The sequence below is a fragment of the Anas platyrhynchos genome, chromosome 11 (assembly GCF_047663525.1).
Source record: "Anas platyrhynchos isolate ZD024472 breed Pekin duck chromosome 11, IASCAAS_PekinDuck_T2T, whole genome shotgun sequence".
In the NCBI taxonomy this organism is placed as follows: domain Eukaryota; kingdom Metazoa; phylum Chordata; class Aves; order Anseriformes; family Anatidae; genus Anas; species Anas platyrhynchos.
Genome location: NC_092597.1, coordinates 10195799 through 10205272, shown reverse-complemented (window position 1 = coordinate 10205272; position 9474 = coordinate 10195799). Strand labels below are relative to the sequence as shown.

Here is a 9474-nt window from a genome sequence, read left to right as displayed (position 1 = left end):
GGGCTGCGTGCTGACAACTGACTTGCGTGCTGCAGATGACATGGAGGAGTCTGAGTATTCAGACTTCTTGGGCATTAAGGTTTCTGTGTTCTTTGGTACATTTGGTTGTATGCATACGTCAGCAAGCTGAAAAGCAGTTATTTTTCACTCCGAAAATGGAGTCTTAATAGAAATGTTTAGGTGCTGAACAAAATACACAGAAAAGCGTGGGAAATGTGTTGCTAAATCCCTGAGAGGGGTGGGTATGATCAGTTTAGTGTTTTAAAAAACATGTGGAGCCTTCAGGTAGGAGAACGCTGGCTCACTTTTTAATTAGAGAATTTCAAATGAGTAAAAATTCCCAGCCCAAAGCTGAAGAAGCTTGTGCTGCCTCAGCCTAGAAGGTGCACGAAACACCTTTCAGAGTCCCCGCGCTGCCTTGCACGAAGCTGTGGTAAAAGCCGTGAGTATCCCTCAACGTGCCTCAACACAAGGGCTGCGGGACCACCCGAGCGGCACAAAGGCAGCTGAACGAACGGGGACGTTCCTGTGCAAAGAAGAGGGCCCCGCTCTGCCTGCCTCACCCGGCTTGCCGGCCGCTGCGGCCCCCGAGGTCCCCACAGCAGCACGGGCAGCGCGGGGCGGGGGGGTGCGGGCAGCTCGCTGCCCTGACGGGGCCGGCGCCAGCCGTCGAGCGGCCGCTCGCTGCCGGGCGTCTTCCCGGTCTCCTGCGGGACCCTCCCGCCCTCAGGCCGGCGGCCGCGGGCAGGCCCCTCAGGCCCGGCGCCCCCCGGCCTCGCCGCCTCAGCGCCCACCTGGCCGCCATCTCGCGGGCCCGGCGGCCTCGGCGCGGCGGCTCCGCGGAGCTCCAGGGCCGAGCGGTGACTCTGGGCGGGGAAGGCGCCGCAGCCCCGGGAGGTTGGGGCCGGGCCCGGCTGTCCCTGAGGAGAGGGGCCGGGCTCCCGCCGCCGGGCCGCCCCTTGAGCCGGTGGCAGCCCGCTGCGGTGCCGAGGTGCGCCCTCACGGGCTGAGGGAGCACGAAAAGCTGCCCCTCGCCAGAGCCCCAGCCCGCCGACTCCCTGACAGGACTGGCTGCTTGTGCTTAACAGCTTTCTGCTGGTATTTTGACCCTTCAATTGGCGGCTTGATTACTTAGGTGATAATAGTCATTGCCTTTTGAAGTACCTACACTTACTTATGACGATCTTAATTTAAGTGCAGAGGGCGAGTGGCAATCTTACTTCATGTTTTGCCTTGTGCACGCATGTCTCCAGCTAACAGGCACAGCGATTCACAGCTGTGACCTGCACCCTGGTGTGGAGCCTGCAGGCCTCTGGACACTGCTGCTCAAGATGTAAAGACAAATCAACTGTGTTTAATCAAGATGATCAATCACCGAGCAATTCGCTTGCTATGCCAGCGCACAAAAGAGGGCATACATTATCTAAGGGGATTATGACTGTGTTGTTTGTACAGTGTGAGGTGCCTTCTCATGTGGAAGTAACTTTAGAAAGAGGATAGGTAGATGTGCTGCCATGGAATGGGTGAGTGGTAGCATGAACTGCTGAATCATAGAGGATGGATGGACAAAAACCCATCAACACTATTTTAGAGCCAGCAACATGTACTCAACAATCATGGTACTGGCACAGAAAAGGGCATAGTTAAAATCAGGTAAAAAAAAAAAAAAAAGTCTGTGAGTCAATGTCATAGTTATGTATGCACAGAAGATATATTTCAAAGGGAATTTGACTCAAAGGGAGGATGATGATCTGTGATCAGGGGGTGACAGGCACTGTATGTACCTTTCAGATGCGCTCTCCTTTGCTGTTGCCATCCACCTGGAGTGTTGAAGATTCTGGACAAGGAACTCAATGTTAGTTTTTGTTTTCTTAAACTCTAGATATGTGTTGTGGGGCAGTGAGTATCCTATTTTTTTCCATCTCATCTACAATTTTTAATCTTTTTTCTCACCTTAAAAGCTAGAGAGTGTGTAATTGCAGCAGCAACAACTTGAAGACTATCTTTTTTCCTTAAAAAAAACAGCAAAACTTAAAGTAGAAAAAATGTTCATCTCCAAATGTTCATGGCAGGGTTCTCCCAGAGCCATAATTTGCACGGTTTCTTGTCATACTGCTCAAAATTAAGTGTCTTTTCATACTTGTCTCTTAAGTGATTCTGTAAGGTCCTGTTTAACAGCCTCATGACAGTATGGCAGTTGTCCTATTAAATGGCCAAATATAACAAAAGCAAATAAAGAGATAAACACATGGATGATGGTACTTACATTATCACCTAACTGTCTAAATCAGTGGCAGGCTTCAAATATCTTCTCTTCAGCTATTTGGATTTATATGAATTATATTTTACTGTAAATACATTATTTTCCTTGCTGCATGGTAAATCCTACCTGAAGTCAACCGTGCAGGTGCAACAAGAGATTTCCTCTGTGACAAGAGTCTTGCTAAAGATGGAAATTTTCACTGTGGACCAACACATCCCACTTCTGTGAGCAGATTTGTCCTGGAATACAAAGGACTTGTATTTGGTAAGTACAGTTATTATATACACATGATATAAAAGACTTGGAATTAAGGAGATGCAAACACTTATAAAATACTGTTTTATATAGTGTATGCTTTCTGGTTTTGTGTTTCAGCCAAGCATGTGGTTCTTAGCACTGCAAATGGTGGTACTGCTGATTATTACATGCTTTGTTATTATGAGTATGGAGAATATTTGATATCTAAAACTGAGGAGAACTTGATTAGAATTTTGAATATTTACCAATAATGAAATAAAAATACAAGTTAGAGGGAGAACCCTTATAAACTGATGTTTGGTCATACAAGAGTTGCTGTAAGGGAGGACTGGACAATAGGAGCTTAGAGTGAGGCTGGATCTATTCCAAATGCTTTTTTAAGGTCTTATGAAAAATTAAAGTATATACGATGTTGAGCACTTAGAAATTTAATTATGAAAAAAAGAGTGGCTAGCTGCAATCTCTTGAACTCACAATAACATTCCTTTCTGCATGTCTATGTAGTATGCAATTACATGTCTTTTTAGACGGAAGTTAGAAAATAATAATTTCTTTTTTATGAAACATTGTTAGATAAGAAACCTGGTTTGAGTTTAATAACATCCTGTAAGGCAGTTTTTCCATGCTGTAATGTTACAAGAGAAGAAGAAGAAACATGTTTTTGTTCTTTGTATGACCCCAGAGTAAGAATGCACCTTAGGTATTTCCAAGCTAACATAGGAAAGCTATGTAAATAATGCTTTTATCCCACAGTTGAGCCCCCCTTTAATTAGGGAAAGATGCTAGTTTGTCATTAGATGGAATAGGAAGCTAACTCCAGCTGTAAGCCTCGCTTTTTGACCTATAATTCTTGGTTCTGTGGAGCTATCTGGAATATCTCCACATTTCACAATCATTAACAAATTTAACTTGCCAGCTGCCTTGTGAGGTAGGTGAGTACTGTGTTAGCATGCTTCTACAGATGGGGAAACTGAGAGACATTATTCTCCTTTGTTGCCTGAAAAAGCACTTTGCACAACATACAGAAGACATGCTTGCCTGCAGGAGATTACAGCCTAAGTACAAACATAACATAACAAATGGATACCAGAGAACAAAGGAGGTTGAGGTGAATGAAAAGAAGAGAGAGGCAGCAAGACCATGTGTTCATTTGGGGAGTGATATGCAGAACTTAGTGCTGTGGCCATAGATATTATTTTTAATAATATTTCAGTTTTCTCAGTGATGTCACGTTTGTGGAATCCAAAACCAAGGACAGATTTGAGAAGTATCGTGGACACAGATAAAAATTATGCTAAGCAACATAGAGGTCAAATTTGTAGGCAGAAAGCAAATTAAGTTGTTCATCTATCACAGACAACGTAATAGAAGGGTTGGCAAGCGATAGCTTGAGTGAGACTTAGCTGACTGAAATGGCACTTGGGTTTACCTCCTATTAGCATAATAGTGTCAGCTGCTCTGGGCAGGCCAGCAAGTTTGCCCCCCAAAAGCTCATGCCAGCAGTTCAGGGGGGAGTAGAAGCAACCAGATGCAATCTCTTTTCCTTAGTTTCCCTCTACTTAGAGCAGCTTTTTTGCATTTTCTGAGTAATCAGCTTTGGGTGATAGACACGTCCTAGACAATCCAGAGGAAGAAGAAATGTTCTTTCTGTGAGATGATGCTAAATCTGTGGGTGTTTCTGTAATAACTTTGGAAATCCAATTCTATTTCCAAGTGCTGCAATCTCCATTTGACTTACTGTGAGCCTCCTACTATCTGATTGCCTTAAATAGTTGAGGACTCATCTGTAAACATATACAGTCATGGTCGCTGAAAAGCTGCAGAACCCTAACAAGGAGGTTCTGTAGAATTACAAAACTGAAATAAATTTAGAAAGCAAGAACACTGAAGCCCAATGAACATTTGAGGCAGTGTCACTTGTGATTTTGGGGATAAGTGTACCAGTATTACTTTTGCTACATAGAAGGCTGTGTCATTTTGGATGATAATACAGAATATTTGCTTTGCTGCTAATGCTTTTCAAAGATGCATTAGGTCTTGCATTAGCAGCTGTCTGCTGTTTTGGTGCAAGCAGATAAAACTGCAGCCTGTATTCAGCAGCTAAACAGTGATTCTTCTTTTGGGCTATAGGATTGGGACCCTTTGCACAGTGGTTTTGGTTCTTACCTAGTTAAATGCACAGTGTTTTCTATTAGAAGTTAACCTTCAACACTGGGGAGAGGGCGGTGGCATTAATGTGTGTTATTCAGTGCTCTAGAAATAGCTATTACTAGGTTTCATTTTCAACTCTAATATATTTTTGGATATAAAGAAAAGATTCCTAGGCCTTTATCCATAGGATCATTCATGTAAAAAGTTACATGCAGAGAAGGGGAAAATAGAGCTTGGCTACTCAGGGCTAAAAACGATTGGCTATATTTTGATTAATATTTGTCATAAGCGCCACTTAATGTCAAATGCTTATTCAGCTTATGATTTCAAGTCATACAATGCACTGCATTATTGTAGGTAGGAGACTTTTGGGCATCTGGTTCTTAAATGGAACACTTTGCATTCCGAGGCATCCCTGAACATTGTTGTTAGAATTGTCATTTTAAAAATGTTTTTGTCCTGCTTTTAGAGCACACTTAATCTTTTCCCCATTAATCTGCTTTCCCTAATTCTTCTGAAGGATCCCCCACCTGCTGTGCAGGCTACACAACACAGCGAATCTAATCATGTCTGGAATTATCATTTTTATCAGTTTAATCCATATTTTTCTGTTATTTGTTTTTGAATATCTTAGACATTTTATGTACTGTGGTGAGTAATGGAGCAATTGTGGTGGTTAGTGTCTTTTCAAAAAAGCAGTGACAATACAGCTAAGATAATAAATTGATTTTCTGGAATGCAGCATTAGTGTTCCATGTACCAAGCTTGATCCCTAGATTTATAGAATATATTTTAGTCTTCAAATTGTGGATCAGTTGAGAAATCACGTCTCTGTGTTTAACTGTTAGAACAACTATTCTGAATAGTCCTGATTAACACTTGCACACCGATTGTACACTCAGCCTTCTGCTACCTTTCTAAATTTGTTCTCATACTTTCATGTGAAGTTGTAAATTGTTAACTTTTTTATGGGAAGCTTTTATAAAATGGCTTATAGCTTACAGCTAAGACAGTAAGTATTCTCTTTATGCTACAATTTGCTTTCACAAAGCATAGCTTCAAAAATCTGGAGAGAACACAATCTTAACTCAAACCAAGAGACACTTCTGTGGAGTGCATTTGAATTTACAGTGGTCTAAAGAGAGAATTTGACTTAGTGTTTCATTCCTTATTCCAGTACCTTTGTTACTTAGAGTCCTTAATCAAATGCTAGCACTGGCAAGGTCTTCATCTAATGAAGTAACTGTTAGCAATACCCTGTACTAATTTGGAAGATGATGTTTTTGTTATAAATATGAGGTGCTTAGGAGCAAACTAGATAACTTCACCTAGATGTCGTCATAAATAGCTGTGGAAATGCCATCCTGATTTTGGGGTTTCATCCTTTTCGTGATAGGTATTCCAAGTAGGCTGTTCAGGCAGAGTTGATTTCTCTTCTGGTCCTGTCCTTTGCTTTTGTTTTGCTGTGAAGCTGTGGGATGCTCAGCGTTGGCTGGCTGCTTACATTTATATAAAGGTCTAGCACTGCTACATTGGCAAGGCTGTTTTGTAAAAATGTAATTTAGCAGAATTCTTGCATAAACTAACAGACTGTAAACCATTTGCAGAGGGTTATGGTTTGTATTGTTTTTGTTCAAAGCAGGACATTAGGGCTCCAGCCACATTTCATTATCCATTTGAGTAACTTTCCTCAATTTAGAGCTCTCTGCCTAACCATGAGCACTAAATTAATGCTAGATTTTCACTCTGCCTAGTGGGAACACTAAATAGATAAATAAAAATCATTTCAGGATAATTGTAGGTGCTGTGGGCTGAAAGCCAAACCAGGCCAGTTCAGCCTTTGAGCCCTGTCTGCCTGCTTTTCTTTTTTCCTTGCCCATCATAATAGGGTATTCAATTATAATCTTTTCTCTGTATGTACAGTGGAGGTTTGCATACAGTGGCCCAGAGGCATTATTAATCTCAGTGCATTTGGAGAGTGAATGAAAAGACTAAAGGTTTAGGGGAAAATCTCTCCCCCCGTAGCTGTATTCATCACTTAAGGTCTTTGTCAAAAATGTACTTTTCTTGCTTCTCCCTCCATTCCTTGGAGCATAAGCTAGAAATGACTCCAGAAGTTAGAGGACAATGGAAGCATTAGCACAGGGATTATGGATCTTCATGTGCAAGATGGGGGGTGGGGAAAGGAAGAGACAGGATAGAAATTTAAAATACATGCGTAGACTGGTGTTTACCACTGCATATGAAGCAATAGTGTAATCAATTTGTGTGAAGCTTTTCAGGCCAGTGGAAAGATGTTATAGAAGGGCTCTTTCTATGGCTGGCAAATGGATGATTTAAGTCGCAAGTTTTAATATAATTGTCTAAAGAAAATGCTTGAGAAAAATAACACATGTATTTGATTTAATCAATTATGGCAAATCACAAGCTGCTGGAAGAATTCTTCCATTGGGGAAAAACAAAATCCTCTGGATTGGTTCAGTGAGTGATTCTTGATTCTCAGTTTTCTGTGTGCTTCCCTGTAATATGCACATGGAAACTTTAAAAAATACCTTAGTGTTTTGGGGAAACTGAATGTCATGGCTACTATTGAAAGGGTTTGTTCAAGTTGAGCTGGGGCATATAGGTTCATCAACTTGTCAGGTGTTAAGCATTATGAATCAAACTAGCTTGATTTTTTTCAAGGCAGTTTCCTGCATGTTTTCTACAACATGAGTAGCTTGGATCAGCAATGGAATGTGATGGAGCAATTAGCAAAGTCATCCAAGTCATAATCTCTATTTGTTGTAGGTTAACCATTCATAAATCTTAGCATTCCAAATCATCAGACCACTAAATATTGTTCTTTCCTGTGAAGACACTAGATTTTGGTGCTTTATATTTAATGTTGGTGGGCAAGCTGATTTAAAGCACTGGAAGTAGCATTATTGCTGCCCCTGCTTCTATGAAATTGCTTTACCCCATCTGTAGTTACACAAAATTGCTTACTGAGCTTATCCTGGTCTTCCCATGCAGGTCCAGCAGATTTCCTTTGGTAACTCAGTTCCTTAAAACAAAAGTAGCTGCTTACTTCTTGCTTCTGATGTACTATGTCCTTTCCAAATATTTAGGTGCTAACTATTATTTGGAGAGGTTTTAAGGGCACAGCCAATGCCAGATTTGCCTGTGCATATCTAAGTAGGAATCTTAGAACAATTTCATATGTAGCTGAAAGCTGCCATTCTTATGTGATGCTGACCTAATTAAGCAGTATTAAAAATTACTCTAAATGACAAATCAATTAGTCTTCTGTTCCCCTGCTCACCCTGCCCTCTTGATAGAACTTCTACAATGACTATTTAAAAAAAAAATACTGTTTGAACAACCTGTTAGTGTCTAAAATAAAAAATGCAGGAAAACCAACCCCAAATTAAAACTAAACAAACAAAAAAACAAAAAACACTAAAACAGGGGAAATAAAAGCATCAGAACTTGTAGAATTCCTCAGTGGAAGGCTTCACGCCTGCCTACTAGTAAACTGGTATTGTATGGAATCTGATTTAACCTGGATAATGCTTTAACAGTGTCTTCCAGCATAAAAGCTTTAACATTTCACATCAGGACCTTGATTTACTTACCATCTGCTCAGAGGTCTGTCATCAACAGAGATGATTACTAGCTCCCTTCAGATAACTGGCGTTTGGCAGGGTTCTGCTAAACAGTCTATAACCTTGAAGAGAAGGAGTATATGATAACTCATGCATATCAGTTAACCTTTAAGTGGCTTAATAGTCTTTCCCTAAATAAAACTGGTAAATACTGCTGTTTTATCCTGCTTTTTTTTGTGTGTGTGTGATCTTTTTCCCCCCACTAATTGAGTAAAAGCTATGGAGACCTTGGGAGCAGGAGATCAGTGAGGAGGAAATGTCCTCTGTTTTGTTTTTGTTCTGCATTAATTTCCTTAACAAACTAGTCCGTACTGTACGTATACTTGTCTGTGTTATTCGTGGCTGCTGCAATGACATTTCTTTTGAAAGAGTTTAGAGATGAATGTATTTGTGAATAAAAAAAAAAGAGCTAGTCTTGCTATCTCGTGCAACTTATTCCAGTAAACTCAGGGAAATTATTAGGATCAGTTTGTCAGAAGTCAAAGTATAAGACTGACTGACCTCAATTTTAGCTTTAATATTGTCTGACATTTGAAGAGGCTAATAATGCATTTATTTGACTGTCAAGTTAATGACTGAATTGGTTGTTAAGTTGAAAGAGAAGAAGAATATTTCTAAAGAGGCAGCTGCATGTTTAAGTATTCTTAGAATTGGTCAGATGTCGGTAAGGCAGGCTTACTAGTATTTGGTTCCGACCTAAGCACATTAGCAGTAGTTAGACCAGGGTCTCTTTTAGACCAAGTGGCCAGACACTCCTGTAAAATTCATGACTTATTTTAAATTTAACTGATAGTTATAGAAGTCAGTATGGAACTAGATTTTTCAAAAATGTGGCAGTGCTTGAAGCACTGTGGGTTCTGCCAGCAGTGTCATTTACTGGTGTGCACAGCAGAGCGGCCAGCTACCAGATATCTCTTTCAGTATATGGGTTCATCTAGAGGACATATGGGAGGCTTCTTTTTGTGTTTCCTTTTTATTTTTACTCTTTGTTCAGATTCACTGTTCTGCATGGATTTTTTGATGGTTTGGGGTGGAAGATTTTCAGGGTGAGCTGGCTAGTGTTTCTCTTTAGACAACTGGAAACACTACTCCTGTTAGTTGAAAATCAAATCAAAAGTTTATGCTGTGACCAGAACACTGTATTCTACCTACTTA

General features: G+C 40.7%; 1 protein-coding gene across 3 annotated transcripts in view; it reads left to right on the top strand.

Annotated features, from left to right (window-relative positions):
• The first annotated feature begins 774 nt into the window (after positions 1 to 774).
• Positions 775 to 9474, top strand: part of RORA (RAR related orphan receptor A) — a 410146-nt gene continuing 401446 nt past the window's right edge. For 2 of the 3 annotated variants that reach the window (XM_027466152.3, XM_027466153.3), the window contains exons 1-3: positions 809 to 1135; positions 1792 to 1899; positions 2396 to 2527. The gene's annotated coding sequence lies outside the window, so the exon portion shown is untranslated. Of the gene's footprint in view, positions 1136 to 1791; positions 1900 to 2395; positions 2528 to 9474 lie in introns of all 3 variants that reach the window. The other variant, XM_038185245.2, reaches the window with a different exon arrangement.